We start from the raw sequence: 23,627 nt of genomic DNA on the forward strand, positions 1-23,627 counted from the left end.
CTCTCTCTCTCTCTCTGTCTCTCTCTCTCTCTCAGAGCTAAGTACATGTTTTCTTTCAGGGAGGGCTTTAAAGGGCAAAACTATGCCTGAAAACTATGCCAACAATGTACACATTGTCAACAAATAATAATAATAATAATAATAATAATAATAATAATAATAATAATAATAATATTTATACCCCGCCCATCTGGCTGGGTTTCCCCAGCCACTCTGGGCGGCTTCCAACAGAAAAATGAAATAAAATAATCTATTAAACATTAAAAGCCTCCCTAAACAGGGCTGCCTTCAGATGTCTTCTAAAAATCTGGTAGCTGTTTTTCTCTTTGACACCTGATGCGAGGGTGTTCCATAGGGTGGGCGCCACTACCAAGAAGGCCGTCTGCCTTGTTCCCTGCAATTTGGCTTCTCTCAACGAGGGAACCGCCAGAAGGCCCTCGGTACTGGACCTCAGTGTCCTGGCAGAACGATGGGGGTGGAGATGCTCCTTCAGGTATACTGGACCGAGGCCATTTAGGGCTTTAAAGGTCAGCACCAACACTTTGAACTGTGCTTGGAAACGTACGTACGGACAAAGGTCTGTATAGTTAAAGCTATGGTTTTCCCAGTAGTGATGTATGGAAGTGAGAGCTGGTCCATAAAGAAGGCTGATCGCCAAAGAATTGACGCTTTTGAATTATGGTGCTGGAGGAGACTCTCGAGAGTCCCATGGACTGCAAGAAGATCAAACCTATCCATTCTGAGCCCTGAGTGCTCACTGGAAGGACAAATCCTGAAGCTGAGGCTCCAATACTTTGGCCACCTCATGAGAAGAGAAGACGCCCTGGAAAAGACCCTGATGCTGGGAAAGATGGAGGGCACTAGGAGAAGGGGACGACAGAGGACGAGATGGTTGGACAGTGTTCTTGAAGCCACCAACATGAGTCTGACCAAACTGCGGGAGCCAGTGTGGTGTAGTGGTTAAGAGCGGTAGACTCGTAATCTGGGGAACTGGGTTCGCGTCTCTGCTCCTCCACATGCAGCTGCTGGGTGACCTTGGGCTAGTCACACTTGTTTGAAGTCTCTCGGCCCCACCCACCTCACAGGGTGTTTGTTGTGGGGGAAGAAGGGAAAGGATATTGTTAGCTGCTTTGAGACTTCTTTGGGTAGTGATAAAGTGGGATATCAAACCCAAACTCTTCTTCTTCTTCTTCTTCTTCTTCTTCTTCTTCTTCTTCTTCTTCTTCTTCTTCTTCTTCTTCTTCTTCTTCTTCTTCTTCTTCTTCTTCTTCTCCTCCTCCTCCTCCTCCTCCTCCTCCTCCTCCTCCTCCTGAGGTGGCCAAAGTATTCCTATGCCCCACAAATAACCCAGAGATCTACTCATGTAAAAACACCAGGCAGGTTCCACAAATAACCCAGAGATGCATTTTAAATGAAAGGACACATTCTACTCATGTAAAAACATGCTGATTCCCAGACCATCCACGGGCCAGATTTAGAAGGTGATTGGGCTGGATCCGGCCCCTGGGCCTTTGTTTGCCTACCCATGGGACTATGGTGCCAAGTAGACCAATGAGGCATGTTATGTCACAGAACATGACATTACGCTGGAGAGCTTGTTAATCCTCTTTAGGGCAGACAGTAAATTCTTTCGTCTCCCCAGCTCTGTAATTCTTGCTGTCCTTTCCTGTAAAACAAATGACCTATATTTGAAGTTGGGAGGCCTAACATGGGGAGAGGCAATGCCGACAGGATTGCCGGTGACCTTTTTGTGCATGTCCAATTGGCGTGCGATGGCTGATATGTGGGTACTTTTGGACCTGGAAGAGGACAGAACGGGGGTGGAATGGGCAGGGTGGATTATGTGCGCTCCGCTGATTCATGTGGGGGCTGGAGATGGACCCATGCAAAATGGTCTCCATCGGTAGAATATACCCTAGTTTTCAGCTTTTTCAAACTTGGGGTTCCCCTGTAGTCCAAATCTGAATTTAGGGACCCTGTTTCCAGGGTCGTCTTGAGCAGATCGCACGCCCTGGTGCTGAGGGGCGGAGATCGCTCCGCCGCCCACCCTCGCAGGGCGCAATTGGTTTCCGCGCGGCGCCCTCCTTCCCAAGCCGGCGCCCAGCTTACCAGCCCCGCGCCATGGTGCACTGCGCCACCGGGGGTCTACGACGAGCCGGGCCTGCCTGTTTCTTAATTTTTTCAAACCATACATTTCTTTGGCAGCAAGACTGCTCTTGTTATTCACCTATGGTCAGGCTGTAGCCCAGTATTGGGTCCTGACCCAGAACTTCAAGACCGATGCTTTAATACAGGAGTGAGGAACTTTTGCCTCTCCAAATGTTGCTGAACTACAACTCCCATCAGCCTCAGCAACCATGACCAGGGACCAGGAATGATGGGAGTTGCAGTTCAGCAACATTTGGAGGGCCAAAGGTTCCCCACTCCTGCTCTTATGAACCTACTCATTTATGCCTTGGATCAAAGGAACTTCAAGGGATAGTGCAGTCAGTAAAACACGAGACTCTTAATCTCAGGGTTTGGGGTTCAAGTCCCACATTGCGGAAAGGATTCCCACCTTGCAGGGGGTTGGACAAGATGACCCTCATGGTCCCCTTCAACTCTACAATCCCATGATTCGATGATTCAAAGGAAGATTTCAACAGATACAAGAATTACAATTCATCAAGAACTCAATTGCCCTCACGTGTGGCTTCTGGGCCACAAGTGACTCCTCAAATAGCTCACCTGATATGTCCAAGGACAGAATGTTTTAATAGAATGTTTTGATTAGCTGTTCACAAGGCCAAGAATAAAATTTTTACAGAAGGCAATGAAACTAAGCAAACAATAACATTAGCATATTTGAATGTGTTGAGGGACAATAAAACCTTAATCAGTCTCCATATTGATACCCGTGAAGCTGTCTTCACCGCCAGCAAAGCCATTTCACAATGAAGTTGAATGTTCAGATGTGCAGGACAGGCAGACTGCAAATAAAGAAATTTATGGAATTTGGTCCCACAAGAAATGGTGACAGCCACCGGCTCGGATGGCTTTGTAAGGTAAAGGTAAAGGGACCCCTGACCATTAGGTCCAGTCACGGACGACTCTGGGGTTGCGGTGCTCATCTCGCTTTACTGGCCGAGGGAGCCGGTGTACAGCTTCTGGGTCAGGTGGCCAGCATGACTAAGCTGCTTCTGGCGAACCAGCGCAGCACACGGAAACGCCATTTGCCTTCCCGCCGGAGCGGTACCTGTTTATCTACTTACACTTCATGCTTTCGAACTGCTAGGTTGGCAGGAGCAGGGACCGAACAACGGGAGCTCACCCCGTTGCGGGGATTCGAACCGCCGACCTTCTGATTGGCAAGCCCTAGGCTTCTGTGGTTTAACCCACAGCGCCACCTACGTCCCTTGGCTTTGGATTAGACAAATTCATAGAGAAGGCTGTCAGTGCCTAACAGCCACAACAGATATGTTCTAACTTCCCCTGTTGGAGGCAATATGCCTTTCAATACCGTTTGCTGGGAATTACAGGCTGTTGCCTACAGGCTGTTGCCTTCAGGTCCTGCTTGCTGGCTTTTCAGAGGGATCTGGTTGGCTGCTGTGAGAATAGGATTCTGGTCTAGATGAGTCGTTCCTGCAGGGTAAGCAAGATGATCAAGCCTTATGAGGAGTGGTTGAAGGAGTTGGGTATGTTTAGCCTGGAAAAGAGGAGACTGAGAGGAGATACAATAGTCACCTTCAAATATCTTAAGGGCTGCCGCATGGAAGAGGGAACGACTTGTTTTCTTCTGCTCTGGAAGGTAGGACTCAAACCAATGGCTTCAAGTTACAAGAAAGGAGATTCCATCTTAACATCAAGAATAACTTTCTGACAGTCAGAGCTGTTTGACAATAGAATGGTCTGCCTTGAGAGGCAGTGGACTCTCCTTCACTGGAGTTCTTTAAGTAGAGGTTGGATGGCCATCTGTCATGGGTGCTTTAGCTGAGATTCCTGCATTGCAGGTGGACTAGATGGCCTTTGGGGTCCCTTCCAACTCTACAGTTTTATGAACCTGTGTTCTTGCACATTACAGTCGTACCTCTGTATCCCTCTGGATACGTAAACTTCGGGTTGTGAATGCAGCAAACCCGGAAGTGTATACTTCTGGGTTTCGCCACGTGCGCATGCGCAGAAGTGCTCTGTGCGCAATGCGCATGTGCAGAAGCACTCTGGTGTGTAGAAGTGCTCAGCTGCGCCGCGTGCGTGCACAGAAGGGGGCTTCCAGTTACGAAGTTTTCGGGATGTGGCCGGGATGTGTTTCGGGATGTATGTGGCAATGAACCCAGATGGACTATCAAGCATGTATAATCCAACAAGGAACTACAGCTTGCCCCGGTTCCCTAATAAATGTATTTGTAAAATACACATTATTATTATTATTATTATTATTATTATTATTATTATTATTATTACCTGCCCCTCACCCTAAGGTCCCAGTAAGGGTTGCAACGGTGGTGGACCTACATCTCCAAGCCAACATTTCAATGCCGACACGAAGAAGAAGAAGAAGAAGAAGAAGAAGAAGAAGAAGAAGAAGAAGAAGTTTGGATTTGATACCCCAAAGGAGTCTCAAAGCGGCTAACATTCTCCTTTCCCTTCCTCCCCCGCAACAAACACTCTGTGAGGTGAGTGGGGCTGAGAGACTTCAAAGAAGTGTGACTAGCCCAAGGTCACCCAACAGCTGCATGTGGAGGAGCTGAGACACGAACCCGGTTCACCAGATTACGAGTCTACTGCTCTTAACCACTACACCACACCATAGCTGCCAAGTTTTCCCTTTTCTCGCGAGGAAGCCTATTCAGCATAAGGGAAAATCCCTTAAAAAAAGGGATAACTTGGCAGCTATGCACCACACTGGCTCTCCAACTTGAACAGAGGAACTTGCTGGAGGAACTTGACCTAGAAGCCTGTCCCTTTAAGATCTTCAGTCCCTCCACAGGGGTGGTGGAGTCCAGCAAAGGGATGGAGCCTGGGAGGGTGATTTGACCCAGGGAACAGAAAAGCCTTCAGTTCCCTCTTGGACATTGTTGGAGCCAATTCCTCACGCAGAGCTAACATTGCTTGATCATGGAGTGTAGGCCAGACCTACCGGTATTTCTATCATGGAATTGATTTGAGAGAGCCTCCCACTTAAACAGGAATCCAGGAGCAGGGGACTGCAGGGCAGTGACACCCGCAAACCATAAAAGGATTGGGCGGTGGAAGTCCTTATCTGTAAATTGGGGATAATTGGAGTGAAAGTAGTTCCAAACTTGAACACGTGGACTTTCTCATTTTTAGAAACTAATCACGAGTCCCATCAAACCAGGTGGCTCTGGGGCTGCAGATTAATTAACATGGAGCACAATGGTGTTATTGTTTGTGTGTGTGTCCTCTGAATGTTCCCGTGATCACATTATAGGTTGATCGCTAACTACTCAGAAACTCCCCACTGCCTTTAAATCTGCAGCTGTATTGGAAACCAAGGTAGCTGTTACTCCTTTCCCTCTTTCCCTCTCACCCCAGTCTTTTTTGACTGCACCCATCACACCGGAAAACCAGGTGGTGGAAGTAGGAGGAGGATGTGGGGTTGGGATTTGCGGAAGCAAGATGTAAAGATAGAAGGGGAATCTTTGGGTTGTTAGCCGGCAGGCCCCCTTGCACTGAATTGCATCGTTTTGTTCCAGGCTGGCCCTACCATGGGGCAGAGTGAGGTGGCTGCCTTAGGCTGCACAGGCTCTGGGGCAGGCAGTGGTGGTTAGGTGGAGGACAGAGCTCTGTGTGCCATGCCATGGCCTACCCAGCACCCTGAAAGCTAGACCGTTGCCAGGGCCGGCCCTAAGGCAAGGCTGAGTGGCGCAATGCGCCAGGGCGCCGGGCCGGCAGGGGGCGCTGCGCTGCAGCACTCGCCAGACAGCCGTGCACACCGGAGGGATCTTCGCACCATGGCACCAAGGCGCCAGATATGCTTAAGATGGCCCTGACCGTTGCTCTCGGGTCCAGCAGAGAACTTTGTCCTATTCCCAGTGTCAAAATAAGATTCACCTGCTAGTAGTCAAATTAGATTTTTTATGTGAAATTTTCTGTGCGTGTGTGCTCCAGTTCCTTTGATTACTGGGAATGGGCCACATTAAATATGGTCTGGATAAAGAATTGTTTTAATATTTATTGTTAGCTGCTGGGATGGTTCTCTCAAAAGCAAACCTTTTTTGAACTAAAATATCCGCCCGATGAAGTTAACAGATCAACAGAGCCAGACTGATACCCCGAGAGAACTTGCTGCAAGACAAACCCCAAAAAGAGAATAACAGAACACCACTAGTAATCACATACAGCTCCCAAGTTAAAACAGTACAATGCATAAGTGTGCATGCACACGAACAATGAAGTTCAATGAAGAAGTGTGCATGCACACGAAAGCTCATACCAAAATATAAACTTAGTTGGTCTTTAAGGTGCTACTGAAGGAATTTTTTTATTTTGCTTCGACTCAGACCAACACGGCTACCTACCTGTAACTAGAACTATGGAAGGCACCACATTGAGCTGCATGAAATGGAAGTCCATCAACCGAAGAAGTGTGCATGCACATGAAAGCTCATACCAAAATATAAACTTAGTTGGTCTTTAAGGTGCTACTGAAGGAATTTTTTTATTTAGTACAATGCATAATCAGAGATCTACAACCTCTCCTAGACAATGACAGTTCTTTCTCAAGCTCTGGGAGGAAGACCTTTCATTGCCTACAGACAGCCACCCAATCTTAAACAACTCCTCACCCACAATAATACCACCACCAGACTAAACATGGACACTGGTACCAGAGCCTGCAATAAACCCAGATGCCAACTTTGCTGCCACATACACTCGGACAACACCATTACTGGCCCCAACAACATCCAACATCCCATCTCAGGACTATTCAATTGCTCATCTTCTAACATTGTGTATGCCATCAAATGCCAACGGTGCCCTTCAGCTCTCTATATTGGACAAACAGGCCAAACCCTACGCCAAAGGATAAATGGACATAAATCTGACATCAGGAATCACAAGACAGAGAAACCAGGAGGAGAACACTTCAATCTCCCAGGACATTCTATACAAGATCTCAAAGTAGCTGTTTTATTGCAGAAAAATTTCAGAAACAGACTGGAAAGAGAAGTTGCTGAACTGCAACTCATTACCAAACTTAAAACCATGGAGAGACCTGGTCTGAATAAAGACATTGGATTCTTATCTCATTATACATGATAAAGCTATCTTTAGCCATCTCACCCCTTGCTTTTTCCTGTAAGAACAATTGCAGTCTCTAACAGTCATCAAAGAGTTTCCACACCTATCAGTCAAATACCCATTCCCACCACTCTTCTAAGTAATACCCCTCCCCACCCTCTCACTATATATAAAGGTCTGGAGACTTCTGTTTCAGTGTATCTGAAAAAGTGTGCATGCACACGAAAGCTCATACCAATGACAAACTTAGTTGGTCTCTAAGGTGCTACTGGAAGGAATTTTTTAATTTTGTTTTGACTACGCCAGACCAACACGGCTACCTACCTGTAACTAGAATTAAATTGGGATTTACTCCCTGTTTACTCTCGAGTTTACAGTTGCTGAAGACATTGTCTCTGGCTCCATCTGGTGGCTGAAGGGAAACTCACATGCCATAGCAAGCAAATCTTTTTCCTCCTGATGTGTTCGAGAAGGGTGCATTTGTAAATTCTGGTTTGGCAAATGTGTCCCTCCCCCTGCTGCTAGTTCAGCTGTAACCCAACACTGTGAAATGGCACCACATATTCTTGGAGTGTGAAACCCAGGCTGGCAATCAACTAAGCTTGACTTAGAGTAGACCCATTGAAATTAATTGCCCAAACTTAGACCTCTCCGTTTCAGCAGATCTTCTTGGAGTAAAACTTAATTGCATCTCTGCTGGAAGAGTGTTCCTAAGGACCAGCAACACGTAATTCCTGGATGCCAGTTTAGGGAGGGGGTACATTTTTGTGGTGGGAATAATAATAATAATAATAATAATAATAATAATATATTTATTATTTATACGCCGCCCATCTGGCTGGGTTTCCCCAGCCACTCTGGGCAGCTCCCAACAGAACATTAAAAACATGATAAATGATCAAACATTAACAACAGGGCTGCCTTCAGATGTCTTCTAAAAGTCAGATAGTTGTTTATTTTGTTGACATCTGGGGGGGGGCATTCCACAGGGTGGGCACCACTACCGAGAAGGCCCTCTGCCTGGTTCCCTGTAACCTCGCTTCTTGCAGGGAGGGAACCATCAAAGCGGCTCTCGGAGCTGGACCTCAGTGTCTGGGCTGAATGATGGGAGTGGAGATGCTCCTTCAGGTATACTGGGCTGGAGCCATTTAGGGCTTGAAAGGTCAGCACCAACACTTTGAATTGTGCTCGGAAACATACTGGGAGCCAATGTAGGTCTTTCAAGAGCGGTGTTATGTGGTCTCGGCGGCCACACCTAGTCACCAGTCTAGCTGCCACATTCTGGATTAATTGCAGTTTCCGGGTCACCTTCAAAGGTAGCCACATGTAGAGAGCATTGCAGTAGTCCAAGCGGGAGATAACTAGAGCATGCACCACTCTGGCAAGACAGTCTGCGGGCAGGTAGGGTGTCAAGCTTTTGTACCAGATGGAGCTGGTAGACAGTTGCCCTGGACGCAGAATTGACCTGCGCCTCCATGGACAGCTGCGAGTCCAAAATGACTCCCAGGCTGCGCACCTGGTCCTTCAGGGGCACAGTAACCCCATTCAGGACCACAGAGTCCCTCCTTGCAATTAAAAATGATGTCCAAAATGTTACATTGCTTTCATGCAATTAATGTCAGTGTTAAACTTAGACCTCTGAAGGTCTTAATCTGACTCTGGTGGGACCCCCTTATCACCCATATTTGAAAAAAATATGGACTTGCAAAACCACAGGAGACACAGAAATAATCCTGGCTTCACTTATTTCCAAAATATTTGTGGTATTAACCTTATCGTAAAGGAACTCCAGACACAGTCATAGCAGCTCGTGCATACTTTTAGCTTCTTATTTGGAACAGCACAGTTGTTGAAAACTCTGGCTTCCACAATGATAACATTTTCCATTCCAAGACCCCATTCCTTAGTGGGTTTCCAAGTGTTCAATGTTAGAAGTGTCCAGGCATTTGCCTGGAAAGGTTAACTCAGTGTATGTGGGTGATATATATATGTCTCACTCCCAACTTCCTTGCATGTGTTATAGAAGCACAGGACTAGAGAGCTGGAAGGTACCCCAAGGGTCATCATTCTAGGCCAACCCTCCGCAATGCAAGAATCACAGTGGGCCACCCAAGCTCTGTTTAAAAACGTCCACCTTCTGAGGGAGTCTTTTTTAAAAGGGGGGTGTGAGGGGCAAGGGATATCGCGAAGCCCCTCCCCTCCTGAGTTCCAGCCAAGCCCCGAGCGAGGCTGAAAAGAGGGAAAGCTCCAGCTCAAGTGGGGAAACAGGAAGTGGTGTCCAAGGCTCTGGCAGGGTAGAAGAGCCATCGTCCCAGGTGGGACAGGAAGGGGGAAGGAAGGGGGGCAGGCCAGTCCCCCCAACTCCGGAACTTCGCAGAAAGCGTCGGGGGAAGAGGATGGGTCTCCCCAAGTTGTTATGCTGGCGCAAGACGCGCCAAAAGCCACTTGGAGGTTCTGATTCAAGCTGAACAGATGTGTCTTTGTAAATAGCACTGCCATTAGCACTGTAAATACTCAGCACCAATAAAACCATAAAATGCAGAGCTGTGTAGAGTCGTTACTCTGAAGTAGCCTTCTCCAGCCACCGTGACAGCAACCTCCAAGTCTTTCTGGCTACTTTGGAGCGGCCGCGATGAGCGCGCAAGACGCTGAGCAGTGGAGGCTGGAGGCCGAAGCCGCAGCACAGGAATTACAGAAATTACAGAACCTGACAGTGCAGGCACACCAGCAATTACTTGCCGCTCAGGAGGAAGAGCGAGGAACGCGGGAGGAGCTGAACAAGCTGGCAGAGCAGGTGAGAGCGAAAGATGAAACTGAGAAGCAACTAAGGGTGATGGTGGTGGAGTTACAGAAAAAGCTGGATGAGGAAAAAGCTGCGAGAGGTGGGGGGGTGCCCCAGCCCCAGCTAGTCCAAGTGAGGAGGGGACAGACCCTAGTCACCAAGTTTAGCGGCGACCCGAGAGAGTACCTAGGCTTTGAGACAGAAATAAATTATGCGCTGGAACTGCATGCGGCAGAATTCCCAGATGACGCGCACAGAGTCTCCTTTATCATAGAGCATTTGACGGGGGCCGCCAGAGAATGGGTCAGGCCGCTTATCGCGCAAAAAAATGATTGCATGAAGAACGCAAAACTATTCTTAGAAGCTTTAAAAATCATGTATGCGAGTGACTCTGAAATGGAAGCCACAAAAGAAGAGCTTCATAACTTAACACGAGGAAAATCGACAGTTCGGGACTACTGGGCGAGGTTCACCATGCTAGTGCACAAACTGGGGTGGGATCTGCACAGTGAACCAGTGAAATCAGCCTTCTACCTGGGGTTGCACTCAGACGTTAAGGATGAGCTGGCGAGAGGTCCCAAACCGCGGACTATGGATGAGTTAAGCAAAGCGGCGCTAGCGGTGGGGGTGAGACAGGAATCCAGATGGAATGACAAACAAACGACGCGCGCAGCAAAGCCTTGGTTCCCACGCTCCCAGGACAGACCACTTCACCAAACCCCACCCCAGGGCCCACCCCTAGTCCCGTCCAGACCGAGCTCAGAGCCGGAACCGATGGAGATCGGTGGAGCGCGCGCGCGCAGGCTTTTCAAACCCCGGCGGTGCCAAGACGCAAGGAGGGAAGAGGCGGGAATTGCTTTCTCTGCAACTCCCCCCAGCATTGCGTCAGAGACTGCCCACATCGCAGGGAGTGGCAAGGAAAGGCGGGAACGGTTGTGCCCTCCCCCACTGACGTAGCACCACAGCAGGGAAACGAGACAGCCTGGCTGCAGGAGACAAGGGGCAGCAGCCAGGCACAGTTAGCACAAACCGGCCCCAACCCGCCCACCCGCACAGCGAGGAGCAGCGCCAGCCCACCCCCCCCAGAGCAGGGGTGGTTCTAGAAGTGACGCTAACGCTCCCAAATGGCTATCCCCTGACGGTCCTCGCGTTAATCGATTCGGGGGCGTCGGCGAACTTCTTCTCGAGAACCTTTGCGGAAGCACACCAGATCCAACTTCTGCAGCTGGATTTCCCCCTGCACGTCTCCACCATAGACGGCAGGGAGTTGCTGGGAGGGGCCATCACCCACCAGACCCCCCCATGAGAATGACGGTGGGGCGACACTCAGAGACACTGGCATTCAACGTCACCACCATCTCAGACCCCCCCATCGTCTTGGGCATGAGCTGGCTGGCGCGCCATGACCCCTCCATCAGTTGGCACCAGAGATGCATCACGTTTGGATCGGACTTTTGTCTAGAACATTGCATGCAGCGCCAACCAGGGGAGGGGCCTCCCATAGCCACGGTGGCCACCATGCACATCAAGGGGGGGGAGGCAATACCCAAGCCGTACTGGGACCTGCAGGAGGTCTTCAGCGAAGCGGAGTCCGACCATCTACCCCCACACAGGTCCTTTGACTGTCAGATCAACCTGGTGCCAGGGGCCTCGCTACCCCCTGCCAAGCTGTACTCCATGTCAGATCAGGAACTGGAGGATCTGCGGGAGTTCATCGACAAGAACCTCAAGAGGGGGTTCATCAGAGAAAGCAAGGCAGCAGGGGGCAGCCCGGTCTTCTGGGTGGACAAGAAAGACACGCAACAGCACCGCCTGGTGGTGGATTTTAGACGGCTCAATAGCATGACGGAATCACTGACTGCCTGAGAGGCAAGCAGAAGTTCAGATGGACACCAGAGGCGCAAGCAGCGTTCGAAAGCCTCAAGAGGGTGTTCGCCTCAGACCAGAACTTGTTCCACGTGGTGCAGGATGCGCCCCTACGCGTGGAGACAGATGCTTCAGACAGAGCTGTGGGCGCCATTTTGCTGCAACTGGACACCAACAGAGAGTGGAGACCCTGTGCCTTCTTCTCCAGAAAGCTGACCCAGCCGGAGCGCAACTACACAGTGTTTGATAAGGAGCTTCTCGCGATCCACTCTGCGTTCCAGCACTGGAGACACTTCCTGGTGGGCGCCAAGCACCCCATTCAGGTGTGCACGGACCACAAGAACCTGGAGTTCTGGAGAACGGCCAGGGTGCTCAACCAGCAGCAGATACGGTGGGCAGCGTTCTTCTCGCACTTCAACTTCTCCATCCACTACATACCGGGGGAGCAGAATGTCAGGGCGGATGCCCTCTCCCGCAAGCCAGAGTACATGGAGGAGGAGTTGCCACCAGCACCCCGACACGTGTTTCCCCCGTCGGCATGGTCCTGCGGAGCAGCAGTGGTGAGCGAGGCAGAACTCACAGCACTGACGGCAGCAGATGAGTTTGCCACCCGCATCTTCAGAGAGCTGCGAGGGGGGAGGGAGCAGGCTAAAGACTTTGAGGAAAGGAGGGGGTTGCTTTTTTACAGGGGAGCCCTGTACCTGCCCACCAACCAGCTCAGAGGTAAGGTCCTCAAGCAGATGCACGACAACCCGACGGCGGGTCATTTTGGAAGGGACAAAACCACTCACCTAGTCATGAGACACTTCTGGTGGCCAGGGGTGCGGGAAGATGTTCGGGACTATGTAAGGGGCTGTGACATATGCCAGCGAGCAGAGGTGGTCAGAGCACCACCAGCAGGGTTGCTGGAGCCATTAGCCACACCGCACAGGCCGTGGGAAGTAGTGTCCATGGACTTCATCACAGACCTGCCGTCGTCCATCACAGACTTCATCCAGGGGCAAGACCGCAGTGTTGGTGGTGGTGGACCTCATGTCCAAAATGTGCCATTTTATACCGTGTGCCAGGGCGGTCTCTGCAGAAGAGACAGCCAAACTGTTTGTTGACCACGTATTCAGACTGCATGGATTACCTTTAAGAGTTATCTCGGATCGAGGCCGCCAATTTGTTTCCAGGTTCTGGAGGCGGCTCATGAACCTCCTGCAGGTGGAGGTCAGCTTGTTGATGGCTCGGCACCCGCAGACCAATGGACAGGCGGAGAGGGTCAACGCAATTCTGCAGCAGTACCCGAGATGCTACGTCAGCCAGCGGCAAACGGACTGGGTGGATCGCCTGCCACTGGCAGAATTTGCCTACAACAATGCGGTGCACATCTCCACAGGGGTGTCGCCCTTTAAGGCCAACTACGGGCGCGACCTCAGATCCTTCCCGGAGAGGGAGGGGGAGGAGGAGGAGGAGGGCCCACAGGCAGAGGATTGGGCAGAGGAACTGGAGACGGTGCACCAGCAGCTCAGAGAACACTTGGAGAGGGCCAAAGAAGCGTACAAGAAGGGGGCAGATCGCCACAGGCGACCGGGGGAGGCCATCAGGGTGGGGGACAAGGTTTGGTTGTCCTCGGAGGGCCTTCCCACCAGAGGGAGGTGCAAGGAGCTGGCACCCAGAAGGTTGGGCCCCTTCACGGTCACGCAGCAGGTAAACCCGGTGGCATACAGGCTGGCACTGCCAGAGGACATGAGGGTGCACCCAGTGTTTCATAGATCGCTGCTGTCTCCGTACAGGGAAAGTAGCAGGTTCCGAGGCAGCGCACAGACCCCCGAGGGAGGGGGGGAGAGTGGAGGCAGGGAGCCACTCAATGAAGCAACGGCCATCCTTGATTCACGAAGGGGGGTGGGGGGCCTGGAGTACCTCATGGCATGGGAGGACGCCCCGCCATCCCAAAATGAATGGGTCCCAGCCACCCAGATACAAGAGGAATTCTTAGTGGAAGAATTCCACGTCCTCTTCCCACACAGGCCCAAGCCCTGGCACATGGAACGGGAGTGGGAGGAGGAGGAAGCACAGGAGGGGGAAAGCAGTTCACCATGGAGATGGGAAGCAGAGTTTGAGGACACGGAGGAGGAGATATGGGCATCTCCGAGGTCCATTCAGTCAGGAGAAGAGGTGGACTGGCAGCAGATTTTCACCCCCACCAGCTCTGAGGCCACGGACTTTTTGGGCTTTCCCTCTTCCCAGGAGGAAGGAGGGGGCCAACGGGACTGGGGGGAGGTGTTCACACCAACCGGCTCGGACAGCACGGAGTTTTTAGGCTTTCAGTCACCACCGACACCCGTGCAGCCTCTAGGGAGGGGAGAAGGGGGGCCTGGGAGGGGGGTGGATGTGAGGGGCAAGGGATATCGCGAAGCCCCTCCCCTCCTGAGTTCCAGCCCAGCCCCGAGCGAGGCTGAAAAGAGGGAAAGCTCCAGCTCAAGTGGGGAAACAGGAAGTGGTGTCCAAGGCTCTGGCAGGGTAGAAGAGCCATCGTCCCAGGTGGGACAGGAAGGGGGAAGGAAGGGGGGCAGGCCAGTCCCCCCAACTCCGGAACTTCGCAGAAAGCGTCGGGGGAAGAGGATGGGTCTCCCCAAGTTGTTATGCTGGCGCAAGACGCGCCAAAAGCCACTTGGAGGTTCTGATTCAAGCTGAACAGATGTGTCTTTGTAAATAGCACTGCCATTAGCACTGTAAATACTCAGCACCAATAAAAGACAAAATGCAGAGCTGTGTAGAGTCGTTACTCTGAAGTAGCCTTCTCCGGCCACCGTGACAGGGGGTATATAATTTTTATTAAATTTTCTGTTTTACAATTTAGAATACTTATTTAAACATCCTTAAAATATCAAGGACTTCCTTTCTTCTCTTTCCATGGTTCATTTTGCATATCATAAATCCCTCATATTTTACAAAAAACTAAACCATTGTATTCCATTATTACATCCATCAAAACTTATTTACCCTGTTGAATTTATCTTAATGCTGCCAATGTTTTCAAGTGTACACAATTGTGTATCTTCAGTAAACATCCCCCCATATCTTCAATAAACATTTTACAATCTTCTCTAAATGTATGTTCTTCTTGTTGTCTTATTCGATATGTTAAGTCTGCAAGCTATGCATATTCTGTGCTCTTAAATTGCCCTTCTTCTTTAGTTGGGATCTCGCTCGTTTTCCATTTGGGGGCTAACAAAACATGGGCCGCAGTAGTGACATACATAAATAACCTTTTTTGACACCTGGGAATTTCCGTCTGAATTATCCTCAATGAAATGGACTCTGTTGTTTTTTTGGGAAAGTACTTTTGGACATTTTTTTCAATTCATTGTGGATTATTTCCCAATGCTCTTTTACCCTTTTACAGGTCCACCACATATGAAAGAACGTTCTCTCAACCTCATTTCACCTCCTGCGCTTTCTGAGAGAGTCTATCCCAGTGTCCAACAGCTGTCAGAATGTTCTTGCTTATGTTGTCAGAATCTCAAGAAACTCCTTTCACGTAGCATATTATGGAGTTGTTTTGGAGGAAGAGCTTCCTTATTGGGGTCCTCAATAGTTTCTGCAGCCTTCCATTGCTGATTTGCTTTGCCACATTCTGACAGGTCCTTTGCAGAACATGTGCTCTCAGCCTAGAAGGACATTCATAGAAAACTATTTTCTTTTCAGCACCGAACAGCGCAGGTATGCATATAGCCAGCGATGTGAGAAGTTCAGGCAATTGCCTTCATAGAGATTTATTGCTCCAGCAAATTAGCAGCGAGGAAATGGCTTGGAACATCACGCTTCAAGAACGCTGGGCCAAGAGAGGGAGTAAATGGTGCGCATTCCTCTGCCACGGTTTGTGTTTGCAAAGATTAATCTAAGGGCGATGTGGATTTATCAGACCCTAAACAGATAAATAAAATATGCTGCAAGCAATAAAACAAATAAGGTGGAATGCAGGAGGGGCACGGCAGGATTTGGCCAAAGTTATAAAGTTATAAATTTCAGCTGGAGGCAGTTAAACGCATCTGTAATGCTCTCCTTCTTGAAATCAGCAGAACATGAACAGGGTTGAAGGAGATCTCACCTCAAGTTGATGGGAAATTGGGTTCTGCAAATATAGTCTGTGTCCAGTGAAGATACCAGATTGGAATCTGTTTTACTTGTGATTGTAATCTGATCAGATTGTAATCTGAAATCATTTTTGGACAGAATTACAAGCCTAGTAGATGAAGGGAACGCTGTGGATGTAGCCTATCTTGATTTCAGCAAGGCTTTTGACAAGGTGCCCCATGATATTCTTGTAAAGAAGCTGGTAAAATGCGGGCTAGACAATGCTACCATTCAGTGGATTTGTAAGTGGCTGACTGACCGAACCCAAAGGGTGCTCATCAATGGCTCCTCCTCATCCTGGAGAGCAGTGACTAATGGGGTGCCACAGGGTTCTGTCTTGGGCCCAGTCTTATTCAACATCTTTATCAATGACTTGGATGATGGGCTTGAGGGCATCCTGAGCAGGTTTGCAGATGACACCAAATTGGGAGGGGTGGCTAATACCCCAGAGGACAGGATCACACTTCAAAATGACCTTAACAGATTAGACAACTGGGCCAAAGCAAACAAAATGAATTTTAACAAGGAGAAATGTAAAGTACTACACTTGGGCAAAAAAAATGAAAGGCACAAATACAGGATGGGAGACGCCTGGCTTGAGAGCAGTACATGTGAAAAGGATGTAGGAGTCTTGGTAGACCACAAACTTGACATGAGTCAACAGTGTGATGCAGCAGCTAAAAAAGCCAATGCAATTCTGGGCTGCATCAATAGGAGTATAGCATCTAGATCAAGGGAAGTAATAGTACCACTGTATTCTGCTCTGGTCAGACATCACCTGGAATACTGTGTCCAGTTCTGGGCACCACAGTTCAAGAAGGATACTGACAAGCTGGAATGTGTCCAGAAGAGGGCAACCAAAATGGTCAAAGGCCTGGAAACAATGCCTTATGAGGAACGGCTTAGGGAGCTGGGTATGTTTAGCCTAGAAAAGAGAAGGTTAAGGGGTGATATGATAGCCATGTTCAAATATATAAAAGGATGTCATATAGAGGAGGGAGAAAGGTTGTTTTCTGCTGCTCCAGAGACGCCGACATGGAGCAATGGATTCAAACTACAAGAAAGAAGATTCCACCTAAACATTAGGAATAACTTCCTGACAGTAAGAGTTGTTCGGCAGTGGAATTTGCTTCCAAGGAGTTTGGTGGAGTCTCCTTCTTTGGAGGTCTTTAAGCAGAGGCTTGACAGCCATCTGTCAAGAATGCTTTGATGGTGTTTCCTGCTTGGCAGGGGGTTGGACTGGATGGCCCTTGTGGTCTCTTCCAACTCTATGATTCTATGAGTGTAACAGTACTTTCCCCACATGCAATTCATCCAGGAAGTGGTATTCAGGGGACTGTGGCCTTTAGGCCTGGGTGATGTGTTGATACATCACCGAGGACTGGTTTGAGGGCCAAAGTGCAATGGGGCCTTCACTCGGCAGTATATTGCAGGCAGGGCTTGCCTATGCTTGACTTCTTCTGTTGCCAGCACCCGGCGCATGGAGGGAGGTGGTGGCAGTGCCTTGGAAGGATGTGGCCTGAATACTCAAGCTCCCTCTGCCAAAACACAACAACCAATTCAAAGTGGTGGTGCTGAACTTTAAAGCTCTTCAATGGCCTCGGCCCTGTATACCTGAAGGAGCATCTCCACCCCCATCATCAATCCCAAACCCTGGGTTCTAGCTCTGAGGGCCTTCTGGCGGATCCCTCACTTTAAGAAATGAAGCTACAGGGAACCACACGAGACATAACCGGCTGCAATCTAGCAAAATAAAGTACAGTGGAACCTCGGTTTATGAACACCTTGGTTTATGAATTTTCGGTTTTCGAACGCCGCGGACCCATCTGGAACGGATTAATTCACTTTACATTACTTTCAATGGGAAAGTTCGCTTCAGTTTATGAACGCTTCAGTTTAAGTACTCTGCGGACTGTCTGGAACAGATTAATCCACTTTCCATTACTTTCTATGGGGAAGTTCGATTCAGTTTATGAACGCTTCAGTTTATGAACAGACTTCCGGAAGCAATTGTGTTCATAAACCGAGGTACCACTGTATACTATTCACTGTATCATATAAATTTCAACAGAAATGAGTCATAAAATTCAAGGGAACAAGCAGAAGACCCAGTGGATCAGTTCATACTCTAATCAGTTCATGGATCAGGTCTAGACATTGGGTCTGTTTCACCTGCGTCAGCTCATAAAGTCCCAGCAATAACAGGTAGTTCCAGTTCCACAGAATCCTATTCCGAAGACAAGGATTTCCGGAATATAAACCTTGTTTTGCCGTCCTGGGCTTCATCAGTAGCACAGGTTCTGGATGATGCAAATAAATGCAATGTTGTGATGTCACACACTTTTTTACAAAAAGAATAATATAAATACCAAAAACAACCGTACATACCAAAAGTGATGTAACAAGATAGTAGATCTGTATCATAGTAGTAGCTGCGATAAACATCAACTGTTGCAATGTGGGGTTATATGGACAAACACAATATTGATTTCAATTACAGGTGTTGGCAAACCACAGATACAAAATTTCTTTCTTAAAGTGACCCTTGCAGCCCAGCAGAAAGTTAAAACCAAAGCAATCAATGCTTAGGTGTTACGCATGTAAAACTAATACAAACTCATGGACAACTGTAATCAATTTTCAGATCCAAAGTACAGTGGTGCCTTGACTTACAAATTTAATCCGTTCCGAAGGCACCTTCGTAGGTCGAAAAATTCGTAAGTCGAAAAACGCCATTGGAAACGCGATTTCCCATAGGAATGCATTGGAAACGGAAAAATTCGTAAGTCGAAGCAACCCTATCTAAAAATTCGTAAGTCGAAAAATCCCTATCTAAAACCGCCGCAGTTTCCTTTCGGATGTCGAGACATTCGTAAGCGCGCGGCCATTAGCCCCATTCGTAAGTCGAAAAATTCGGTTGTCGAGTCGTTCGCAAGTCGAGGTACCACTGTAATAGCAATCCACAGATAATTTATTTCTTAAAGAGACCCATACACCCCACAGAAGTAAACAAACTTAGTCCACACCTAGGTGTTCTACGTATCAATACTAGTGCCTACTCATAAAAAGCAACTATAATAAATTTGAGTATTCAGACCTGAGGGGTGTAAAGTATTCAGTAAGAAGATAAACTTAGTTTCTTTCTGCATGAGGATGTTTTTAGCTCGTTCTACAGGACCCAAATACGTCCAAATTACAAAAGAATTCAGGTCCTCATCCGAATAAGATGCTTCAATAAAATGTTGTACTAGAGGAGCATCTATTACATTGTTCCTAATCCTAGAACAGTGGTCTGATATTCTTACTTTTATAGGTCTGAGAGTATGACCTACATACAACAATCCACAGGGACATCTAATCACGTTAATTGCATGTGGAGTAGCACATGTGGCAAATGCCTGTAAAATGAACTTAAAACCTTATTTATTAGTAAACTCTTTTACCTGTAGAGCATATTTACAGGAGTGCTGGAGGAGACTCTTGAGAGTCCCATGGACTGCAAGAAGATCAAACCTATCCATTCTTAAGGAAATCAGCCCTGAGTGCTCCCTGGAAGGACAGATCGTGAAGCTGAGGCTCCAATACTTTGGCCACCTCATGAGAAGAGAAGAATCCTTGGAAAAGACCCTGATGTTGGGAAAGATGGAAGGCACTAGGAGAAGGGGACGACAGAGGACGAGATGGTTGGACAGTGTTCTCGAAGCTATGAACATGAGTTTGACCAAACTGCGGGAGGCAGTGCAAGACAGGAGTGCCTGGCGTGCTCTGGTCCATGGGGTCACGAAGAGTTGGACACAACTAAACGACTAAACAACAACAAGGAGTTCAACTGTTTATAGTGGTCTCTCAAATATAATATAAATTTCCTCCATTCTTTGTTGAAGTTGTGACCCTCCTAATTTCCCCAGTCATTTTCGCACGACTAAACGACTAAACAACAACAACAACAATGCCCACATCTAAAAAAAAACAACATGTGGAGGACTGGACAACATATGTTGTGTGAGTGTGAATTTTAAATCCATATGTACCAATACAGTATATCTTTTAATGACTTTAAGCGTCGTTTGGCAAAAAGGGGGATGTTACCACACCCTGGGGTGTCCTTAAGAATATGCCAATGACGCCTAATGATTTTCTCAATTTCAAAAGTCATATGGTTATATTCTAGGGAAGCGTAAATACGAAAGATCTTATATTAACATGTGAAACGCCCTCCCATCAGATGTAGGGTTGCCAGACTCAATAGAGGGCAGGACTTCTGTGCCTTTAATTGCCCTGCTCTCTTTTGAGTCTGGAAACCTTGAAGAGAAACCAGCAGACCCTTTGCTTGGAAATTAAACAAAGGGCCTGCTGGTTTCTCTTTAAGGTTCCCAGACTCCAAAGAGAGCAGGGCAATTAAAGGCACAGAAGTCCTGTCCTCTATTGAGTCTGGAAACCCTAATCAGATGTCAAGGATATAAAGAAATTTTAGAAGACATCTGAAGGCAGCTCAGTACTGGGATCTTTGATGCTCTATTATGTTTTTATAGGTGCTGGAAACTGCCCAGAATGGCTGGGTCAACTCAGCCAAATGAGCAGGATATAATAATAATAATAATAATAATAATAATAATAATAATAATAATAATTAATACAACCCTGGAGCCAGGACTGAATGTGTGAAACATCCCAAGGTGTGTTTCAAGTGGCCCAGAGTTGACAACCTTGAGCCAGACGTTTGTGTGGGACGAAAGGCACCCTTCTTGAAAGGATTACATCTGGCAAAGGGACGGAGCCGTGTGCATGTTGACGTGACTGTAAAACCCATCTCGGATTTATGGCCGGCTGCAGATGCCTTGCATCTGGCATGTGAAGAAGCTAACAGAGATGTACTTCAACTTTGGGAGAGTTCATTCACATAAAGTGCATGGCTGGCTAATAAAAGAAAAATGGCTTATTTACGACGGCCCCCCCCAAACAGAGTGTTCTTCAAGGTACAACTGCATCAAGATTCCACAGTAAATTTTACGAGGGGGATAAGCTGCTTTCTGCTTTGAGAAGGGTGGGAGGGGGACAGGGCAGGGCCTGCTGGGGGTTTAAAGAAAGCAGGGTATGGCAGGCAGCCAAATCACACTGTCCATGGGGAAGGAGCCTAAGGACATAAGCCTGGCAGCTTCAAGTGCGGGATCCGTCCCAGAGAGCAGGGAGGGGAGGGTTATTGTTTCGTTTGTTATTATGTTTTTGTATCTTTGTGCGTTTCTGCTGTATACCAACCTGTGGTCCTAGGATGAAGGGCAGTATATAAATTCAAACAAACAAACAAACACCCGAGCTTTCTGGCTCCTGGGATGCCCACAAGCAGGGTATGATCGCCATTGCATACCCCTGAGTAACAGGTCCATTGAGGTATACTGCCTCTGACCACAGAGGTTCTGATAGCCTTTCATGGCTAATTAGCTCTGCTTAACAACCTCCAATGAAGGAAAGTCCACCACCTCTCATGGGAGTCCATGTCCTAAAGTTCTTCCTGATGTTGAGTCGGAATCTCCTTTCTCGTAACTTGAAGCCATCGGTTTCAAATTCTACCCTCCAAAGCAGGAATAAACACGCTTGCTGCATCTTCCATGTGACAGCCCTCGAGGAACCACTGAGCCGATCAGAAGGTCGCCGGTTCGAATCCCCACGGCGGGGTGAGCTCCCGTTGCTCTGTCCCAGCGCCTGCCAACCTACCCGTTTGAAAGCATGCCAGTGCAAGTAGATAAATAGGTACCACTGCGGTGGGAAGGTAAACAGCATTTTCGCGCACTCTGGTTTCCGTCACGGTGTTCTGTTGTGCCAGAAGCGGTTTAGTCATGCTGGCCACATGAGCCAGAAAGCTGTCTGTGGACAAACACCGGCTCCCTTGGCCTGAAAGCGAGATGAGTGCCGCAACCCCAGAGTCGCCTTTGACTAGACTTAACCGTCCAGGGGTCTGTTACCTCTTTTTTTAACCTTTTACTTGAAGATGGCTATTGTACCTCCTCTCAGTCTCCTCCTTCCCCTGGTCTAAACATACATCCCTACGGTTAGGGTGGGTGGCGCAGGGCGCCAGGCCGCCAGGGGGTGCCGCGCTGCTGTGCCTGCCAGACAGCCGCGCTGGGAAACGGGGTGGGGGGTGGGCCCACCAGGAGGGATTGTCGCACCATGGCGCCAGGGCGCCAGATATGCTTAAGACGGCTCTGCATACCACACTCCCTCAACAATTCCCCACAAGGCTTGCTTCCCAGACCCTTGATCATCTGAGTCGCCCTTCTCTGCACACCTTCAAGCTTATCAATATTTCTCTTAAATTGTGGTGCCCAGAACTGGACACAGGACTCCTGGTGGAGCCATCACCACATCTTGTAGCATTAAATTCGTCAAATTGCATAGGCAGCTGCCTTTGACCAAGTGGGATCATTCGTCCACCTAGCTCTGCATTGTTGACATGGGTTGACAGCAGCAGAAGTCTTTCCCATCCCTACATGGAGATGTTGAAGAATGAACATCTCTTGCATGCCTGAGTTCTTAAATTCCTGGGTATAGCAGGGAGCCGGACTAGATTGCACACAACAACAAATTGATAATTTGCACTATTTACTCTAAATTGTTCAGAGCATGTTTGCTCATAAGTAAATCCTACTGCTTTCATATTGGCTTTGATTTTGAATAAATATTCTTAAGGTTGGGCTGCTTGGGGAAGTCAGAGGCTTCAAGATGCATCTCTAAAGGAGACAAGGCCATTTGGGGAAGGAGAGGAATTTCACAGGCGAAGAAAGGCACAAAGTGAAATAGCTGCCATGACCTGCGCCAGAGCCTTATTGTCTCATTGCAGGCTCTAATAAATCAATTGCAGAAGGAACATGTTGAGTGATCTCATCACAATGGCCTCTATATCTGATGCTCTTGCACCCTCTAGCGAAAGTTCATAAGAACAGCATCATGGGCCATCACAACTGGAAGGCAGGGACGTTTTTTATATTGCACAGACGAATCCAAACCTTGCACTGGGGTGTTGCAAAAGAAGAAGAAGAAGAAGAAGAAGAAGAAGAAGAAGAAGAAGAAGAAGAAGAAGAAGAAGAAGAAGAAGAAGAATTCTTTTGTGTTCAAACGTGCATCCCTATAAAAGCATTGCACAGTCTCTTCTGTCAATGCCAGTTAAGTGATTGTAGAACAGAACTAGAGTACAGTGGTACCTCTGGTTAAGAACTTAATTCGTTCCGGAGGTCCGTTCTTAACCTGAAACTGTTCTTAACCCGAAGCACCACTTTAGCTAATGGGGCCTCCTGCTGCCGCTGCGCTGCTGGAGCACGATTTCTGTTCTCATCCTGAAGCAAAGTTCTTAACCTGAGGTACTATTTCTGGCTCAGCGGAGTTTGTAACCTGAAGCATTTGTAACCTGAAGCGTTTGTAATCTGAGGTACCACTGTAGAAGTTATTTACACCCAATTTCCTTTTTCTGAAAAAAAAAAACCTCTACAACCTTCTGCAACCTTCTGCTGTAGCTCAGCGGCTGAGCATGTACTTTGCATGCAGAAGGCACCGGGTTCAATTTCCAGCATCTTCAGATGAGCCTGGGAAAAACTCTGTCTGAAACCTTGGAGAGCTGTTGCCA

The sequence above is a fragment of the Zootoca vivipara genome, chromosome 10, assembly GCF_965207765.1.
Source record: "Zootoca vivipara chromosome 10, rZooViv2.hap1.1, whole genome shotgun sequence".
In the NCBI taxonomy this organism is placed as follows: Eukaryota; Metazoa; Chordata; class Lepidosauria; order Squamata; family Lacertidae; genus Zootoca; species Zootoca vivipara.